Below are 19,692 nucleotides of genomic sequence, written 5' to 3' on the forward strand. Positions count from 1 at the left end.
AGTCATTGGCGTGAAGAAAAAGGAGCTCTGCCCTGTGTCACAGGGTTTGCCTCTCCTTCTTATTTAACACCCGGCTCATAGTTCTGAGGGGTCGGGTGTGCATTGGGCAGCTCCTGCAAATGATCCATCATCAACAGTTCATCAGAAATGGAGGGGTGTAGAATACACCTGTAGCTAGGACAGTGGTAAAACTGCATCCTCCTACAACATGGAGCATGCTTCACCAACATGTACATGCTTCACGAACATGTACAACATACAGCATGCTTCCACCACCCCCAGCACTGCTTTTCAGATGGTCCAGGAAGTGCTTGCGTAAAAGGGGAATAAAGGGAATATCTGCAGGGCCCACTTCGAAGCAACTGGCATTATGCAGTGTGAAAAACGCCAATCACTTGTTTTCAAAATTTTAAAAGTTTAATAGTAATAAAAATGGTTATAAAAATAGTAATACAATCAGAGTAATAATAATTTGGACAATCAGGATTTAAGACAATATGAGACAATAAAGACAAAGAGTTACAGATGTCTGGGTACCTTTTTCCAGGCAGCGCGGGCCCAGGAAAAAGGACAGCCTTTAACAAAAGGAGCAATCTTTAAGAGCAATAGCCGGTTGCATATTCATACACTTCATACTTGATGCATAAATTCTTATTCAAACACAGGATTTTTGACTGGTCAGTGTCAACTTCTCCTTTCTAACACCCATGGCGCCTTTGAGGCGGGAAGCAGTTTGTTTCTTCTGACAGGAAAGCAATAAATTCTTCTCTTCTGAAAGATTTAGGTGTCCTGTGGCTGGTATCTCACTGCGAGTCCTTTCTTTTAAACAAAGCATCTTATATAGCTTAGTTTCTATTTTAGCAATTTTTTATAACCTAAAACTATACAGTACTTAAGAGAATTAATACAGCATTACTTGCTAACACAACACATATAATACTCATTTTAATATTTGCGAAAAGCCAATCATAAAATACATGCATTTCTCACAGCAGGTATGATTCACTCCTTGGTGTTTGTGGAGCTGAATAAGCTGCTCTGGCCTGCTGCAAAGCACTCTGTACAGCATGTGTGGATGGAGTTGTATGGCAAATCACGCTATGAAAAGCCAGTGTCCACAGAGAAACAGAAGAGTCCTGAAACTTTATTTCAATAGAGGGAGAGAGTCCACTTTTCTCTCTTGAGGATTTGCAGGCCACAGCCTCCTTTTATCCTAAACTCCTGGCCACATATTGCCCTCTTCCTCTGCCCGTTGGAAGGTACAGGAAGGTACAGCCCTCCTGAATTGCCTACCACATATTCCCCCTTGAACCTGTCATTTTACAGCAAAGTTCAGAAATTAAGGCTTGTGTAGATCCACTTGTCTGTTTCAGGAGCCAAATTGTCTGGGGTATGCAACAAACCAAAGTTAGTAGAGACATGAAGACCCATTTCAAGCGAACACCCATACCTTCAGTCATCAAATTCTTTGTAAAGACATTAGCACACATCTTTTCAATAACAAGTGTTTGGTACTGGGTGCTGAGAGGGAGAAGCAGACCCTCAGGAGGAAGAAATGCCCTCCAAAATCTGCTCAGCTCATGATTGTTCAACTGCTTTAATCTGGTCTGAATTTGTGCTTTGAAAGAACTCTGGCATCTCTATCAGCTCTCGAGTAGATAGGACTAGCTAGATTAGGCCTAGGGGCTGCATCAGGGAGCACAGCCAGCTTCTGGCACCATGTGCCCCAGGTCTCCCTCCTATCCCTCCTTGTGAGGTTGCCAGCACCCTGTGGAGCAGCTGAAGCTCCCATCCCACTGTCTGTGGATTGTCTCTGCCCTGCAGAGATCTGGCAGCTGGTGTGCTGTCCCAAAGTGCTCTGGCATCCCACCTCCACTGAGTAGTACCTGAGGTCGCTGCTCAGGAGGCTGCTGAGCATGTGCTGTTTCCTCATGTCAGAGGAGCCCAACCCTCACAATCTGAGCTGCCCTTTCCCACCCTCGCTCTGTTTGTTTTGGAGGGTTTTAGCTGCAGGACCTGTGATTTTGTGCTGGGGACAGTGCAGGGCTGGGGCTGAAAGCAGAGCCAGGCTCTGTATTCACAGACGGTGTTTCTCAGTTCTGAATTCAGCAGCCCATGTCCTTCCAAGCACCGGCTTCAACATGGCCATGTGATGGCTTCACTTCCCCTGCTGTTTCCTGCAGTGCTCCCTGGGGGTCCCTGTGGTCCAGGGCTGTCTTAGCCAGCAGAGGTGCATTCTGGGGGGCTCAGCCCGGTGGGTTGAGGGAGGGAGGCAGTACAGTCAGGGCTTCCCCTCCTCCCCGTGTGCCTCAGCAGGGGGTGCCCAGCCCATGGGCCACTGGGGTGTGGAGTGTCTGGCCGGACCGGCTGGGTGAATCGAGGTTGAGTCACTTTGGGCAGTGCACGCTGAGTGAGAGGCAGCAGGGGCCCCCACCAGCTGCATGGCGCTCAGTGTTGGTGTCTGGCGGCTCTCCCAGCTGCCGGGCCATGGCGAGCGGCAGGTCCATCTCAGCTTCCGAGGTGGGCTCAGGTGGCCGGGAGGGTGGGGGTTTGGGGATTTAGGATTGGGGACTGCCTTCTCCTGCCAGCACCTTACACCTCCTCTCTACTTCTCAAGGCTTCACCCAGAAGACAAGAAAGGTCTGCTGTGGCCCAGAGGCCACCTTCAAGGAGGTGAGGAAACTGGGATCATGTGGAACATGTGGGACTGGGATGGGACAAGTCAATGTCTCGGTCATAAAATCATAGATTGGTTTGTGTTGGAAGGGACCTTGAAGATCATCTCATTCCAACCCCCACACCGTGGACAGGGCCACCTTCCACTAGACTGTTTTCTGAGAATTTCTCTGCTGTCTCCTTCTTCCTCTCTGCTTAGAGGGGCAGATGGATTCCTCACATTGTGTATGTGACCTACAAGCCTCCAGGAAAAGAAATTCAACTGAATGACATTGCCTGGAAGCCTGGGCATATCAAAGCTGAAGGCAAAGCTGCCCCTGCCCTCAGAAAGCCAGACTGTCACTGCAGTTGAGGCCTTGTGGGACAGGAGTGGGACTTGTGTGTTTGAGTGCATGTATGTGTGCATATGTGTGAGTGTGCAGGGGCAGGGATGGGGTGGCCTGGGAAGCATGTCCGTTTCTTCAGTGCCATCCCCACTGAAGCCTGTGACAGCCCACCTGTGCTGTGCCAGTGGGTGGTTCCCACCTGTCCCTTGCTCAAGTCCCAGTGCAATGTGCTTCCTGGGGAAAGGCAGTGAAGGTGGCGGGGGCAGGAGGCACAGCCACTGTTTTTGATGTGTGGTGAGTTGAAGCCTCACAGTGCAGCTTTTCTCTAAGCCAGATGACTCCCTGCCTGGGTGATCACTTCTCCCCAAGCACCTCTGTATGTTCCCATGTTCTGTCTCACTCCACAACCTGCCAGCTCAGGAACCCCAGCAGGCACAAGCATCCTTCTTTTTCCAGGGCAGTGGTGCTCTGACTTCTGTAGCAGCTGGCTTGTGGCTCTGTGCTGCTGGAGGGGCTCTATGCCTGGCCAGCAGGAAAGTAACTTTCCATCACAGCTGCTTTTCATCATATCCATGGACTTGGTCACCTCACAGAGGATCCAACCAGCCATGAGACATGGGAAAGTGTGGCTGAGAATGAGTTCTCATCTCTTCCTGCTCCATTTGTTTGCAGCTCTTTCGCTGGCCACACTATGGGAAGCTTGTCATGGGCGAAATGCTGTCCATTAAGGTTTACAACTGTAGCAAGGTTTTCAGTAACAGGTGGGTCCTTCGATTGTTTGGGTGACCAGTACAGGTGGGGGAGAAGACATACTGGTCTTTACATTGTCTTCCGGCAATAGAAAATGTTTATTGAAAATTTGATGGAAAGCAGATGAGCAGAATGCCACTTATAGAGGAAGGATGGAGCTGGTTGTTCTGGTGGGGCAGCAATACTGTATATATTAAGTTAAATAAGGGAAATTATTTAGCTGTGCCAGCAGTAACAGGGACTACATAAGGATCCAGATCAGACCCTCAGCTGGGACAAAGGTTAAACAAGGCCCTAAAAAACAGCTATAAAGGCACCTCTTGCTGCAGACTGAGGACCTACTGTCATCCTGAACATTCTTGTGACTGTGACCATGCTGCATCCAAGTTCAACATATCTGTTGGTGTAGAAAAGCCCTGAATGCATTGTGTTATTGTTTAACCTTTAATAAGACAGCAATTTCAATTTAAAAGATCAGCCAGAATTTAAAAAGCTTCTAGGTGGCACAGGCACAACATTGTCAACCCAGGGGCTATTCCAACAGTTGTAAAACACTGCAGGGAAACCCAAGAAGGAGATGACAGATTGAGTAGTGGAGCAAGAAAGGCAACAGAGGCACGTTCTTCAGGACATGTGAAACATGAAGATACAGGGAAAGGTGCCAGCTCTGATAAGTGAATTTTAAGAACTGAAGGAAAATGCACCAGCCAATAACGCAAACCTAATAAATTTGCATACAGCTAATAATGCAAAATTTCAAAGATGCCAAAGAGGGCATGGAGAAAACAGATGAGCACAACACATGCAAAACACAGGTGACAACAGAGCATAAAGTGTGGCAGAATGTTGTGTCACGGTTTCCTGGATGATTTTCTTATGGGAGCTGGATCAGAGGAATTGTCTCTGACTGAAATGTCAACAGAAACTGCTGCAGGACAAAGAGATACAACAAACAGTAACAAAACAGTAGGACCTGACAGCCTGAAGCAAAGGAGTCCAGTGGGAAATGGGTGGATTGACACTATATCCACACAGCTCCACTGCTGGGGAGCAGCATAATAGCAGGTGACAAACAGTACAATTCAAAAGCAGTTGGTTTGTGCACTGGGATGGTAAAAGTTAAATAGAAAGAGAGTGTGGAAAGACGGAAGGGAAAAAACTTGTTACATCGCTGTATCTGTTTATGGTCTCTGAACTTCTGTGTGTGCATCATTTCTGTGGCAGCAGCATCAAGCTGGCAAAGATGGAAAGCAGGAGGATGAGCAGACAGACTCCTTCTTTGGGGGTAGGAAGTTGGACAGGATTTGTGTCTCAGAGGAAAGGGAGGTGAGAAGGAATACAAGAGATCAACAGCTCACAGCTGAAATTGAGATGTGTGGGGAGCAGTTCCTCTTGTCTGAGTCCTGGGTAAGCTTTTCCAGTGGTGACGCCCAGATTGCATAGGGAAGCTCTGCTTCATGCAGGGCTTAGCTTGGCCGCCAGCAGAGATGCCATGAGGAGATGGAGGTCCATGTACACACGGGCGCAGACAGTGACACACAAGCCAGGGTTAGGATTGGCAAATGCTGTCTTGCATGCCTTGCTGCCACTTGCAGGAGCCAGAAAACCTTTCTCAAAGGAGAAGCCACTTTGGAGTAGGTAAATTTTGGCCTGACTTGCTGACATTCTTGTGGCCATAGCTTTATGTCCTAGTTCTGTATTTTCTTGTGTAAATCTTCTGTTTCCCAGTTTTTTTCTGAGAAGAGTCTCCCCAGCTCTGCTGGGTGCCCAGACACAGACTGGCTCCTGTGAAGCCCAACTCTGCTGATGGGGAGATCTCCTTCACACTCCATGAGTCTGGATCTGCACAAACCTTTAACCATCAGTGGCAGCTCAGTTGCAAGTAGCTGCATGGGCATGACTGGGGAAAAGGCAGGACCTGCTGCAGGGTCAGTCTCAGGTATTCAGCTGCCAGACTCCCTATGAAAAAACACTTCGGGCAGCTCAGAGGGGCTGTGAGTGGGAGCGTGGTGGTCCCAGTACTCCCCAGGATGTAGGCACTGATGCTATGTACAGTGTTGTTGCAGTCTCTCTTTTTATTCCAGTGTTAGGAAAATTAATCCACAAACCCCAGAGGTTTATGTCCAAAAAGGAGACAGAGGAATCCTGTAGCTTTATTTGAATAAAGGGAGAGGTCATGGGTGTTTTCCATGGGGTCTCTCAAATTGTTAGAGGACACAGCCTCCTTTTTATCCTGATTTCCCAGCCACATTTCCCTTCTCTTTTTCCCCATTGGCTGGCGTACTTGAGAGATACAGACTTCCCGAAATGCCTAATACCTATGACTCCCTTGTAATTTGTATACCCCTGCCCCCTTTTTTTCCCCTTGTGTCAATCTATGGAATTTCTATGGAATGTATGGTTCTTCTTTTATCTCTCTGTGTCTAACTTTATTTATCAGCAGACTCACTGTTTGTAAAGACAAATCCCTCATTCCATTCATCAATCAGTGGAATCCTTCCCATTGTTTCTTTTATCCTGCAGTACTAGTTTTATCTACCAGCAAACCCACAGTTTGTTTGTAAAGACAAATCCCTCATTCCTTTCACCAGGCTGCTCGGTACCCTTGTCCTCAGCCTTCAGCACCTGATGACATCTGGAAGACTAATCCTGCGTGAGTCCCTTGTGGACAAGAGCAACAGAGTCACTGATGTAAGTTCTCCATGGACAGCCTAGCTATCAGCAGTCAGTAAGGCTTTTTGGGAAACTTCACGTGGTAGTCTCCAGGTGGATTGGGGACTGAGGGGGAATCCAAAATGCTGTTTGAGCTGGAAGCACTGTGGCATTTATGCCATCTCTGCACAGACACTTCACATCCACCAAGAGGTTTCTTGGAGCATCTACAAATGCATGGGTTGGGCTGGGGCTCCTGGAGAACTGTCAAGGGCCTGAATGAACAGAGGGAGGCTTTGTAAAAGCTTCTCAGCTCTGGGAAATGGATGTAGGAAGTGGCATCTTCTCTGCTTCATGCACCATGAAGTGCATGTGTATGGGCTGCTGCAGTGAATGGAGTGAGGTGGAAGGTGGTAGCGTGCCTTGGAACCCCCAGCAAGCTTTTGGGTTAAACACTAGCACTAACTGGATGGCTTAATGAGTGTCTGGGACAGCATGAGTGTCACTGACACCTGACTGCCCCTCTGCTCTGCAGGTCCTGCTCTCCTCCAGCCCTGGCACTGGGGCTCAGTCAGTCCTTTGCACTTGTAGAAGATGAACACCACCTTAAAATGAGCTGTTTCCTGCCAGCTGGGTGTGCAGGCACAGCTCAGTGGGTTCCAGACTGCCACACTTGTGCCAGGGCAGCTGGCAGGCAGGAAGAAGGCAGTGGTCCTGCAAGGTGCTGCCTCTCTGCTTGCTCTTCACACAGGCAGTATGACTAAACCACATGGTGGCACATGGTATGCAAGCTCTGTGGCCACCAGACCACCAGCCTGAGTGGCACAGGCACAAGTTGCTGGTGTTACTGGACTCCTGGAGCAGGTCCAGATAGAAATTGGCCATTTCCAGGATAATTTTTAGCCCATGCAGCTCACTGGATAAATGTTCATGCCAGCAAAGAGACAGGGATTAGACTCACCTCTTGGTGCTGGTGATGGTTTGAAGGGACTCCATTGTGTAAGGTCAGAGGTACAATGTGGCCCAGCCCTTTGCCCTGGGTGCCTCTTCCCTTGTGCTAACAGCAACACATGTGTAAGAGCCTAAATGAGAGATGCGTGACTCAAGGTGGCTCTCCAAAATGCAGTTTATTCCATCCAAGAGGTCACAGCAGTCCAGGGTCGTGGGTGACAGAGCTGTGCCTACAGCTCCAGCTGCAGGCAGGCCTGGAGACCCTTTGGTTTTGGCTACATTGCATTCTGTACTTTTCTTTGCTTAGCATCTTAATACAGTAGAACTAATCTATACCTTAACTATTATCTATAGCCTATCATAACTACTGTAATTACCATATTCATGTTACAATTCTCCAATCACTAAAAGTTAGTACATTACAGTTTAAGCTAGAAGTTGTTATTCAGTTTTCTTGCAGTGGAAAATTCTGAGACCTTTTTTCTATTTGCCACATCAGCAGGCTTGTTTGCCTGTGCTATTTTCTTGCTTGGTACAAACATCTTCTTGTTTGAGGTGGGCTTATCCTTTGCTCTAAGTCATAAAAACCCCTTCCAACCAACATACCCTTTGCCTCCTTGGTTATCCAGTAATACTGGCTCAGCAATTCTTTTCTTCTATGTCAAAACTTGCTTCCATCTCTATTCCTTCATCAGACTCTACATTTAAAAATCTTTCTGCTAAGCATACATATTTGTGAGACTTTCTTGTCAAACTTTCATCCTTCCCAACACACATGTGCTGGTGAGCTGCTCCAACAAAAACCCAACCACATTCAGTTTTGCTGGGTTAGTTTTGGATTGTGCAACCCTGGCTGCACAACAGCTGCAGGGAATAGAAATAGGGCTGACAAGACTGCTCATTCAAGAGCAGCCTGGGACCCTCTCAGGTCAGCTTGGAAGAGACATGGCCCCAAGAGAGAGGCTGCTTCTTTAGAAAAGTGGGAATAAAGCCATTAGTCTTCCTGCTAGTTCAAATCCAGTTCTCCTGTGGGACTAGAGTTACTTGCACCTCTTCTTCTCCTGTGATTTGAAGGAGTGTTTTTAGGCCCTTAGCTTTTCATCCAGCTTTGCCTCAGGCTTCTTCATCCTCCAGCCTTTTCTGCTGCCTCTCCTGATCACCGTACTGCTGATTTCTTGGGCTGAATTTCTTTTCCCAGAAATATGCATTTTCCAGGGATTGAGCTCTGAACCCAGAGTACATCCCCTTCAGCCTGCTAAGGAGTGATCTCCTCCATGCTAGTGTTTTTGGCCTCTGCTGGGAAATCATTTGTGGATGTGTTGGTTTGAGATTGGGCTGGCCACCTGCAGACCAAGGGTATTCAGACCTGTGTTGGCTGTGCCAATATCCAGCGTGCTCTGTACGTCTCTGGCTGTGCTTCCTTGTCTCTTGTGATGCAGGCTCTTGATGTGCTGGTGGCTTCTCCAGCATTTTAATCCAAGCTAGGGATTCCTAGCTTGCTAGGATCCTCTGCCAGCTGTCTTGTGCCTCCTCCAGAGAGACTGCTCCAAATCCCTGCATGTTATTGTGCAGGGCTCTCCCCAGTTCCCTTGTAAAAAATGCCTTGAGGCTATTCTCTGGGCCTCTTTATGGTAGATTTGTAAAGTTGAGCCAGCTTTTATTCAATGAAACATGGAGTTTGAGAAGCTGTGGAGGAGGGAGTTTTGTTATGTCTAGCCTATTGGTGGAGGCAGACAATGGCAATCTGGTATAAATATGCTTCTTGTGGGGACGCTTCTCACTTCTTTTTTTCTTCCATGTCCCTCTTTTCTGTGACATTATTGCCTTTGTTTTGTAGCTACCAAACTCTCAGGCCCTTTCACTTTCTGCTTTGTAGATCTACATTGAGTTGGATTTGCGCTACCAGCCTCCAAATAGCTCAGTGGGGAGCTGGGTTGAAGAGGATTTTCTCTATCTTATGAAAGACAGGTATGGAAATCCTAGGAAGAGCAAATTTCCAGGCAGTCTGTACAGCTGCCTTTGTCAGTGGCAGCCTTTGGGATGCAATCCAGCCTCATTTACTCTCCACTTTCTGGCCAGGCTGATGCATCTCAACTCTACAGCAGCAATAAGGGAGCAGGACTCTAAGATAAAGAGATTCCTTGTTATCACAACGAGCCTTTGACTGCAATGATCCACTGTAGGTGCTGGGGGTCCTGGGACTCCCTAGGAGAGACTTGAGAGCATTTCTGCAGCCCTCCTGGCTTGTGGCTGCAAAGTTGCAGAGAGCATGGTTTTGGCCTCCAGCAATTCCATGCACCATGCATGCTGGTAATGCCCAAAGCCAGGGGAGTTGTAGGTTTCTGGGCAAACAGGATGACAGGCAGTAGTAAGGCCTGCAGAGTGTCACTTGTGGAACTAGAGACAAAACAGCAGACGCATGGGGTGGACAGTGGATAAGCTTAGGAAAAAATTGCTGGTGTCCCTGCCAAAAAATAAACAGGAGAGTGTCTGGGGCACTGTTCCTGAAATGAATCAGAAAACAGCCGTGGCACACTGGTCTTTAGAGAAAAGCATCTTTTGTTTTTTACAGTTCGGAGTTAATCATCCACAATCCTGGATTTGAGCAGCTGGAGTAAGTAGCCCTTGAATGTCTTGGCTCACCTCCTGGATGGAGGGCAGTGCACAGCCCACTTGTGAGGGCTGATGTATGGCTCATGGCATGCTGTGGGGCTTGCAGGACTGCTGAGTGGCTGAGCGAAGGAACTGGACAAGAAGGCTGCTGCACTAGGCAGGAAGCTGGCAAAAGGTCTGGAGACTGATGAAGAAGAGGAGGAAGATTTCTATGATACATCTGAGATTGAGGACTCAGGCATAATCTTCAGCACTGTGAAGAGGTATCCATGGCATGGTCTTCTCTCTTGCCCTTGCTTGGGTCCTGGTAGAAAGTGCCATACCCTGAGGAATTCCTGCAGCTCATGACAGTCTGCTTTGGCAAAATGTCAGAAAACTTCCATCTCTAAAGGCCCTAGATAGGGTGTGTTGGGGATTTGCTCATTCCCAAGGCAATGAGCCAGTATTTGTGAGGTTTTCTGTTGCTTCCCTTGGTGGGGACTTACTCAGGGTTCATGTTGACAAGGACACCTGCTCACCTGTGCTTTTTTTTCTGTGCAGCCGCTCCAGACTCTGTTCTGCATGAGACCTCTTTGCCATCCCAATGCCACAGAGTTTCCAGGTACTGCAGCACTGGGTGCAGGTCTCCATAGCTGCCTCTAGCCCTGCAGCCAGTCTCTTACTGCCTTGCTGAAGGCCTGGGCTTCTCCAATTGCCACATACTTTGCCAAGGCCTCTAGCATGAAGACCATCATGCTTTGTGTGACTGCCCTGGGCAAGATGTAAGATTCCCTGCATCCATGAACGGCATGCAGAATGAACTGCATCCATGAGTGCTGGCCACAGTATCAGTAAACCCATGTAGTTAGCTATGGTTAAACAGGAGAAGGGAATCAGCTACCTGTGCCATTGCAAAACACTGCCTGAGCAGAGCTTCAGAGAGTACCCAGGCAGGGCTGGTGCCTGCCAGCTTTCTGCCAGGGCCTTGTCTGACTTCCTTAGGGACAGCTGTGGGACCAGGGCCGGAGGGCTATGTGGGGGCTTGCTTGGACATGCCAGAAGGCTGTTAGGAAGCTGTTAGGCTCTGGCTGATTATCTCACATCAGGCTAAATTGATTTCAGGGCAAGTCTCCCAGCATGGCTGTGGATATAAATCCTCCTCTGGTTCTAAGTACACATGGACTCACATTTTGTCCTATCAACCAAGCAGGAAGTTTTTGTGAGGGTTGAATTTACTGCCATCATTCTCTTGAATCAATCATTCTGTACCTTAACCATGGTCTAATTGCCTGTACTAAGAGCAAATGTGAGAACATTTCTTTTATATCTTAGACTTGTAAGCAGTTGCAGTAAATGTAAGTAAATGGTAAGCAGCCACATTCCAGTCTCTCCAATGGTGTCCAACTCAGGTGTCCTGTCTCAGCGGGATTCAAAGAGGAGTATTAACAGAAGATACAAAAAGCATCTTCAAGATGCTCTGTGGACCCTCCCATGTGGGAGCAGTGGATTTTCAGCCACTTGGGATCAGAAACTGAGGGTACAAGTGCTGCTGGGAAGGTCAGCTCCTGTCAAAAGTATTGGGGCTCTTACACTTTATTTCCTTGCTTGTCTGAAAGAAACCAGTATCTCAAATACTACTTTGGTCTCTCCTGGCTGTAGCAAATTTCAGCAGGCACGTTTTTGCCTGCCCTAGGCATCCAGCTCTGAATTAAGACTGCCCTGTACATATGCATACTGGTATTCTTGAAACAATCTCAGGATGGAGGTGTAAACAAGGAGAGTGCTGATTCTGACAAGGAGAGTGCTGGTTTTCTCCCATATTTTCTCAGGTTGGGATTAATGTAATTGAAGCACGGAAGTTGGTGGGGGTGAACATCAACCCCTTTGTTGTAGTCAAGGTGGGAGAAGAAAAGAGGCATACGGCGACACAGAAGTCAACAAACTGCCCCTTCTACAACGAAGTATGTGACATGGACAGAGGCTCTGTCCTTGCTCCACCAATGTCCCGAGTGCCTGGGACCATCCTTGCAAGGGATGCCTGGAAGCCTGAGGCTAAGCTGTCTTGCTCTTCTCTTCCAGTATTTTTTGTTTGTCTTCTATGAGCCAAGGGACATTTTATTACACAGACTCATGGAGATCTCGGTATGTATGTCCTCCTCTTCATCTTTCACTGGTTAGTGGTACAGCCTGATGCTTCTGTGTGTAGACATTGGGTGCAATGGGCAAAGCAAGGCTACCAATACCATTGAGGTGTTCCAGCTGGAATCACCTGCCCACAGAGAGCCACAGGGCCTTCCTGTGGCTGCACTGGGGCAGAGACCTAGCCCTGCTCTGATCCAGTGCTGGGCAGTGTTGCCTTCCCAACTCCTCCAGGTGAGGATTTTTCGTCACCCTATGACTGCAGTGGGGCCTCTGGGGCATTTTCTTGCCTTTTGCCTTCTTGCCCTGCTGCTTGGCAGCAATTCCCTACTGCCCCCTTACCCTGGAGTCTCATCCTGCAGGTCCTGAAGGTAAGTGACTGATGTGAGGGGAGCTCAGAAATTATTTGTGCTGTAGAAAAGCCCAAGCAGGCAGAGAGTTTGAAAATCCCTTGGCACAAAGCACAAAGACTTTCCCAAGACACAAGGATATTCTGAAGATAGCTAAATCCAGCCAGCACGCCCTTGCCAAGTGGTCTCCAGTACTTTCCTTGTGAAAAGCTGCTGCAGAGAGTTCAGCAAGAACTGAGCAAGACTTGGGTTTTGGGAGAGATGCTGGCCTGATGAGGTCATGGCTCTGCCCTAACCCAGCAGGATACGGACACAAGGACTTCCTGTGGGAAAACAGATCTGTCCTATCTCCATTGTTGGGCTGTGGCTTACCTGGGACTGCAGAAGCTGAATTGTTTGCACATGACTGCCTCGGTCTAGGTTTGACTGTGGGCTATGGGCTGGTGGGCTTTGTGGGAATGGTTGGGCAGGAAAGGGTTAGTCTTACAGCTAACACAGATGAGTCAATCTGCATGAAGAGCTTGCAACCACTGCCTCAGCTGTGCTTTGGAACACCTCTTGGCAGCCCTGTGTTCCTCGGAGATACCTGGATGTGTCACCTGGCTGTCCACACCTCATGGTGCTCAGGGGAACTTGTGATGTCTGCAGGTTTTTCATTCAAAGAAGATACCATTTCTGGGAACTTGCATAGGAACGTTCAAGATGGATGTTGAGACAGTGTACAGCCAGCCAGGTATGAGAACTGCACCACATACCTGTGTCTGATCCTGGCTCTGTGTGAAACTGCTGTTTCCTTCATGCTCTGATGGGTCTGGTCAAGGCCCTGGTTTTAAAGCACTTAGTTTGCATGAAGATCTGATCTTACTTCTCCACCCAGCTGTCTGAAGACAGGTGACACCTCCTGCACCTTCAGAAGCAGGGTCAGGGCCAGAGCAGTCTTTGTGTGGACAGAGTTGGATGTGAAATGGTAACCTAGCTGCTCCCTAGGGAACTCCTCCTCTTCCCTCTCAGATCACAGGTTTTTCCAGAAGTGGGCAGTTATCAGTGACCCCATGGACACCCAGGCAGGTGTGAAAGGCTTTGTGAAGTGCAACATCTCTGTCTGTGCACCCGGGGATATTGTAGGTTTCCTTCCCACCTATTCCAGGAACCAGGATGAGGACATCGAAAGGTAGGTGCAGTGGGATCTTGCATGGCCCTGGGGAACACTGCCATGTCTCTCTTCACACAACCTTTTTTCCCCCATTTTCCCCTCTTCTGATGGGCAAAGACCCAGTGAAAAAGACCTGTTGTGAGTCAGGATCCAATCTTCCTGCCGGTCAGTGAATTTCCCATCATTGTGTTCCATGGACTCCAGGAGAAAGGCAGAACATGAATTTGTCTTTCAGGAATCTGCTGCTGCCTAAGACAGTCCCTGCAGAGAGACCCTGGGCCAGGGTCTGCATCAAACTCTATCGTGCTGAGGGCCTGCCCAGCATGATAGCAGGCATCATGGGTGGTATGTCCAAGATCATAGGGGAGAGAAAAGTCTTTATTGACCCATATGTGCAGGTGTCATTCTGTGGGCAACAGATGAGTCTGAGGGGAAGCTGTGTTGGGACAGGCTGATTCTCCCTTGGCTGTGTGGCAGCATGTGGTGGGCTCATGGTGCCAGCAGCCTCCATGAGGCACAGCAATCCCACTGAAAACAGGCTGGGAGAGCTCAGGTGTTGCTGCCTTTAGCAGTGGTCTGGGCTGTGTGGCCATGGCTGTGCGAAGTCTGAATGAGAAGGCTGTTCTCTGCTTTTGTCTCTACAGAGAGCTGCTTATAGGACATCCTCAGCCCCAAGCACAGCTACTGGCTGAGCTGCTGGCCTTCCAGGCAGATATTCATATCCTTAAATATAGGGATAAATGCTGGAGCAGAAGTCCTTTTTCTGTGTCAAGCTGGGCTCAGCCTGAGACCTTTGAGAGACTTTACTGAGATAATGACCCAGTTTTTGCACACAAGGTCAGGCTTTTTGATCCCATAATATCCATTAATATGATAATCAATCCCTGATTGGCAGTATTGTGGGCCTGGAGTGCTCCAGGCAATCCTTAGATACCTATGAGTCTGCTGCTCGTTTGCATTCCCTTGATTGTGTAGGTCATGCCAGGGCCTTGGGACAGCCCCCCATTAATGAAACAGAGAGGAATTGCAGGAACGGGGATAGGAGCAGGGACACTGCCACACCCAGAGCCTGCCTGGCACTGTCTGCAGGTGGTGGTACAAGAGTGCATGCCATTCCGAGACAAGCTTTGAGGCATCCCTTTCTCTGGGCACCAGTTGGGACAGTGACACTTTCACACCTTGTCCTTCCCAGGGGGAAACGTCAGTAGAGACCAGCACCACTGAGCCCGAGTGGAACGAGCAGATCAGTTTCATTGAGATGTTCCCACCTCTATCCAGGAAGATAAAAGTCCAGGTGCTGGATGATGCCAATGTCGGTGATGTGGCCATTGCTACGCACTACATTGACCTGCAGGAGATTTCGGACCCTGACAGGAATGGTGAGGTTTGGCATGGCTGCCTTGGGGCAGGATGTCTTGGGCAGCCATGTGCCATGCACTTTCTGCTTGGCATGCTGATGTCCTGGGGCTGGGGGCAAGAGTGGCTGAAGCACCCTGACACTCTGGTGTCCTGGGGAGTCCTTTTTGGGGAGGTCTTTCTGCAGTGGCACCCTGGAGCATAGTAAAACCCTGTCCCTGTCTCTGCAGGCTTTAACCCCACATTTGGCCCAGCCTGGGTGAACCTGTATGGCTCCCCCCAGAACTCAACTCTGCGGGATGTCCACAAAGACCTCAATCAAGGCATGGGTGAGGGCATCTTCTACCGTGGGTGCATCCTCATGGCCATCACAGTGGAGATCTTCAACAGCCCCAGTGCAGCAGAGAGGAAGCTTGGGTACAGGATGAGAGGTGCCCTGAGAAAAATGAAACTGAAGAAGAAAAGTAAAAAATCCAAGGAGAAAACTAAAGAACTGAGCCAGCTGCAGGGAGAGGGGGAGGGTGGGAGCTCTCAGGAGGCCGAGCAGCCCAGAGAGGTCACTGTGGAGGTGGAAGACCTTCATCCACTCCCTGAGGTGAGTTCTATGCTGACATGGCTGATCCATGCCAGTCTTCGGCATGCACATCTGTGAAGGGCAAGAGGCAAGGTGGGAGGCAGCTGTGTTGCAGTAGCCATCCCTTAGCCTACAACCTGCTCAGTGGCTTCATGCGAGCATCAGCTAATCCATGGCTCTGCACCAACACCTCAGGCTTTCCAAGAAATCTTATCCTGCTTCTGTCAGACCAGTGGTAATCTCAGCAGCATCCTGCTGAGGTCCTGTGGAAGGGCTGGCAGACATCAGTTATACCCTGGTGCTCAGGCAGTTCTTTGGCACACGAGGGTCTCAGGCTGATTTCTGTCTCCTTGCTCAGAATGTGTTGGGGAGAAAGGATGAATTCCTTCTCTTTGCTGCCTTCTTTGAAGCCACTATGATGGACTCCTCTCTCAGCTCGAAACCTGTCAACTTTGAAGTCTCCATAGGTGCGTATTCCCCAGGGCCCCACGTCCAGAAACTATGGGAACAGTGTGAATCTCCCTCTGACAGCCAAGTCAGTTCTTCATACTGCCCTGTCAAGTCAGCTCAGGAAGTTGGGAAAGATGAGGAATGAGTCCAGGGAGTGTGCACAGTGCTTTACTAGAACCCTGAATCTCTTCTGTGGGACTGGAGATCTGCCCCATTTGCGTGAAATACCTGTTTTGGGAAAGTTTGGGGAAACTCTTCTAGTAAGTAGGACTACAAAGAAGTAGAAGGATTTGGTAGCAAGAACGGGAAAAAAAGGAGGGAAAGCTGGGATACTGGGGTTGGCCATGTGGCACTGAGGGGATGTGACAACAAGTGATGGGGAAACAATGGTCTGAGAGTGGGTCAAAGCCCTGAGCTGCTAACCTGGACGGGTGAAGATGCTTGATGCTGAGATACTACTTGAGGAGCTGATCCCAGTGTAGGGATGTAGATGGTAGTCTGCAGGCACTTGGTGGAGCTGGTAGAACTGAAGAAGGCATACACAAGGACCTCCTTGCAGTTGCCCAGCTCCCTCTTGGACCTCCTGGTTGTCCATGTGATGTGCCAATGGTTGGACACAACTACTAGTTCACAAAGAAGTAAATGCCTCTGTGGCTGTCTTTCTGTCTATTCCACGTTTCTTGGAGCTGTTACATCTTCCCACACTGGTTGTTCCAGATGTTATTAGAGGTCTGCTCAGCAATGCATCATAGGTTTCTCTTCCTTGCAATCCTGCAGCTTGCCATGGCCTAGCTGGCTGGGATTTCCCACTAGCTCTACGAGCCCTATGGTGTCTGCTTGATGTTTGCAGATGGCCAAGGATGGGGTCCCAAGGAAACTGAGACCTGTCAAAAACAGCCATCCCTTTTCTGCTTCACAAACAAGTGTCCTAAGGGCTTATTTCCAGTGAGGAAGGAGAGGAGTACTCTTGGCATATGCTATCCTATGTTGAGCAGGCAAGACACATACAGAAGCTCTTCTGATGCTTGTTCTGGGAATTATATTGCCTAGTTTGTCGCATAGGCCTGGCAATATCTTAGTCTTTGTGTTGTGAGGCCTGTGCCTGCCACTACCTAGTCCCATAGCAGTGAGAAATCTTGGCAACTTCCCATGCTCCTGTCAGCCTTGTTTGTCTAAGCATGTGCTGCTGTCTCTACTAGAAACCTTCTGTGCTAGTTTGGGATGGCAAAGGGCAGATCCAGCAGCTTGCACCCATGTCCATGGTGCAGACCCCAGAACAGCCAATTAATTCCCTGTGAGGGAGACAAAGTTCAGCCTCTGCTCCCTTGCTGGATGTGCAAGTGCATGTGTTATGATATGGCATTTGCTTTCTGTAGCAGTAGCCATAACCTCCTCTGCCTGCTGTCCTTAGGTCATACAGCTGCCTGCCCATGACACATGAAAAACCCTGCGTGTATGCATGGAGCTGCTGGGAGGATCACACCTGGAGACTCTGCATTTCCAACCGGATTGTCAAACTGGCAGAGTGCCTGGTAGCATTTTCAGGGTGTTTGTCTGTGTCATGCTCCTTCCTGGTGTGCTTTGTTGCATGTGCAGTTGCTGTGCGAGATGTTTGCTGTTCTCACCACCCATGCAAGTCCATGTCTCTCACAGGGCTTAGTCCCACCTGCCCTTTAGACATGATTGGGTAGGCCACATGGACTCATGCTATGCAACTGCTAGTGGTGGTTCCTGGAGGAGTGAGTGATGTGATATGATGTCTATGACAAGTTCCTCTGCTGCCAGTCCTGAGCTATGTGACCCCTGGGCAGATGATTGGGCAAGCAGATTCTCAGGTTGTTGTGAAGGGGATGCAGTCTCTCCCCAAGACCTTGCCTTTCCCTTTTGGCTTGAAAATACGAAAGTAGAGCTTGCCACAGTGTATGTTAGTGGCTGCTTGAGGACTGAGACACAAGGTGTTGTAACAACAAATGCTAAGGTTATCCTCAGGCTCTGGAGAATCCCAGGGAGCATAGAGCTGATCTGCAGCTCATGAATCCCAGCTCTGCAGAAAGGCATAAGCCATTTGTGACAAACACATCCTTGCAAGGTTTTACTCTGACCCCTCAGCCAGGTGCAAGCTTTGTGAATATTGCAATTTTGCTACAGGAGCAGGGGTTGGATGACGTGGAGAAGCTCTTGAGAAGACCAAAAGATAAAGCAGAAGAGCGGCTCAGAGAAGTGCTGGAGGAATTTGTAGGTGGATGCAGGTTAGCATGTCCCTGATGTCCTGAAGATTCTTGTCTTCAGGTTAGGAGGTCGTATAATGTTCTGCCTCAGCTGTGTGCAGCCTTTTCTCTTCTCCTTTTGAGGTGGATGTGCAGAAGAAAATGAGGATGACATGGGAAAAGGACCTTCTCTGTAGCTCTTCAAGCTTGGAGAGGAGACCCCAGTCCTGTTCTAAGAATCAGAGGGGTCATAGATGACAGCTTCAGTGCTCCTGGGCTCTCATGTGTTTCCTAAGTGTGAAGGATATTTCCTTCACTCTTTTCAATCACACAGTTAAAAGATCACTGTTTCAATCCCCATGACTATCCTGTGGGGGCTGTTATGCACTTCAGTCTGCAGTGCTACAGTAGAAAGGGAGCCTCAGGTGCTGAGAATCCCCAGTGTACCTTCTGAACCAACAAGCTTGCAGAAGAGAAGGCACTGTAGAAATGGAGCCACCTGACACATCTGGATTGGAACCAGGGATTTGGAGCTTGTGTCCCTGCTGTGAGCTGTGCTCAACATGCTGGGTGTAGAGGATACAGAGTCTGTGCTGCTTTTCTTATTGCAGGCAATATTCACTCAGTGCAGAGAGAAAAACAATGGGTCATCCAAATAACCTGGACAGATGTTGGACAAAATACCTGATGCGCAACATTGTAAGTAGCGGGGTTTGGTGGTGGTTGGTGGGAGCCTGTGCCAGCCCTGCTCTGGGGAAACTTCGGGAGGATCAGCAGGAACTGATGCTAAGAAGGAAACCTGGAGCCAAAACTCACTGTATCAGTCATGGGCTTTTACTACAGCATCTCCCAATTCTGCTCAAAGCAATACAATTTCTGGCACAGGGAAAAGAGATAGAGTCTGGCCATGGCTGCTCCCTTTTCTGTGCAGATGCTGTGCCCTGATACCTTTCTTCATCTCCACTGGGGCATATGTAGTTGAGCACGTGCATATTGCTGCCCGTTAGGTTGCTGGAGGCCTTTTGGTGCACCATGTTCCTGCAGGCAGTTTTGTGGTGCTCAGTGAGATCCGCTACTCCTGAGTACTCAGCCCCTTGGCTGAGTACATATCCAGCAGGTCTACAACAGCCATTCATCTGTCTGTCCTTAGAAAGGGCAACACTTGGGCACTTATCATCCGGCACACAAGACTAGCTAGCTGAATGAGAGCACAATTACATACCCTTCATCACAGCACAGCTGTAGAATCATAGCCCCTGTCAGACTACAAAGCTTTGAAAAACTGACCAAAATGCAGTGACAGCAGCAGGAAATAAAATTTAGGCATATCTGGATCCCAGTTCCCTTCCCTCTGCTTCCTTGCATGTCGTCACCTGAGCTATGGTGAAGGTACTCTGCAAAGCCTGAGAGACTCTGGAAGAGAGAACCCACCTAAGAGATGAGTTTTCTGGCCTTGCCACTCCATAGTGGGTGTACATCCTGGATTTCTTCTGGATTTCATTATTAGTTTTGATTC

At 48.9% G+C, this 19,692-nt stretch overlaps 1 pseudogene across 1 annotated transcript in view; it reads left to right on the forward strand.

Annotated features, from left to right (window-relative positions):
* Positions 1-2,441: 2,441 nt before the first annotated feature.
* Positions 2,442-19,692, forward strand: part of LOC102035538 — a 53,914-nt pseudogene continuing 36,663 nt past the window's right edge. The window contains exons 1-20 of the transcript XR_004082498.1: positions 2,442-2,520; positions 2,618-2,673; positions 3,675-3,763; positions 6,344-6,443; positions 9,232-9,323; positions 9,928-9,969; positions 10,012-10,042; positions 10,098-10,231; positions 10,509-10,569; positions 11,777-11,908; positions 12,027-12,089; positions 13,085-13,169; positions 13,448-13,607; positions 13,825-14,029; positions 14,782-14,968; positions 15,176-15,540; positions 15,878-16,058; positions 17,245-17,501; positions 18,118-18,218; positions 18,788-18,875. The product of XR_004082498.1 is annotated as a fer-1-like protein 4 (transcript). The remainder of the gene's footprint in view (positions 2,521-2,617; positions 2,674-3,674; positions 3,764-6,343; positions 6,444-9,231; positions 9,324-9,927; positions 9,970-10,011; positions 10,043-10,097; positions 10,232-10,508; positions 10,570-11,776; positions 11,909-12,026; positions 12,090-13,084; positions 13,170-13,447; positions 13,608-13,824; positions 14,030-14,781; positions 14,969-15,175; positions 15,541-15,877; positions 16,059-17,244; positions 17,502-18,117; positions 18,219-18,787; positions 18,876-19,692) is intronic.

This window comes from Geospiza fortis, unplaced genomic scaffold (genome assembly GCF_000277835.1).
Source record: "Geospiza fortis unplaced genomic scaffold, GeoFor_1.0 scaffold657, whole genome shotgun sequence".
Lineage (NCBI taxonomy): Eukaryota > Metazoa > Chordata > Aves > Passeriformes > Thraupidae > Geospiza > Geospiza fortis.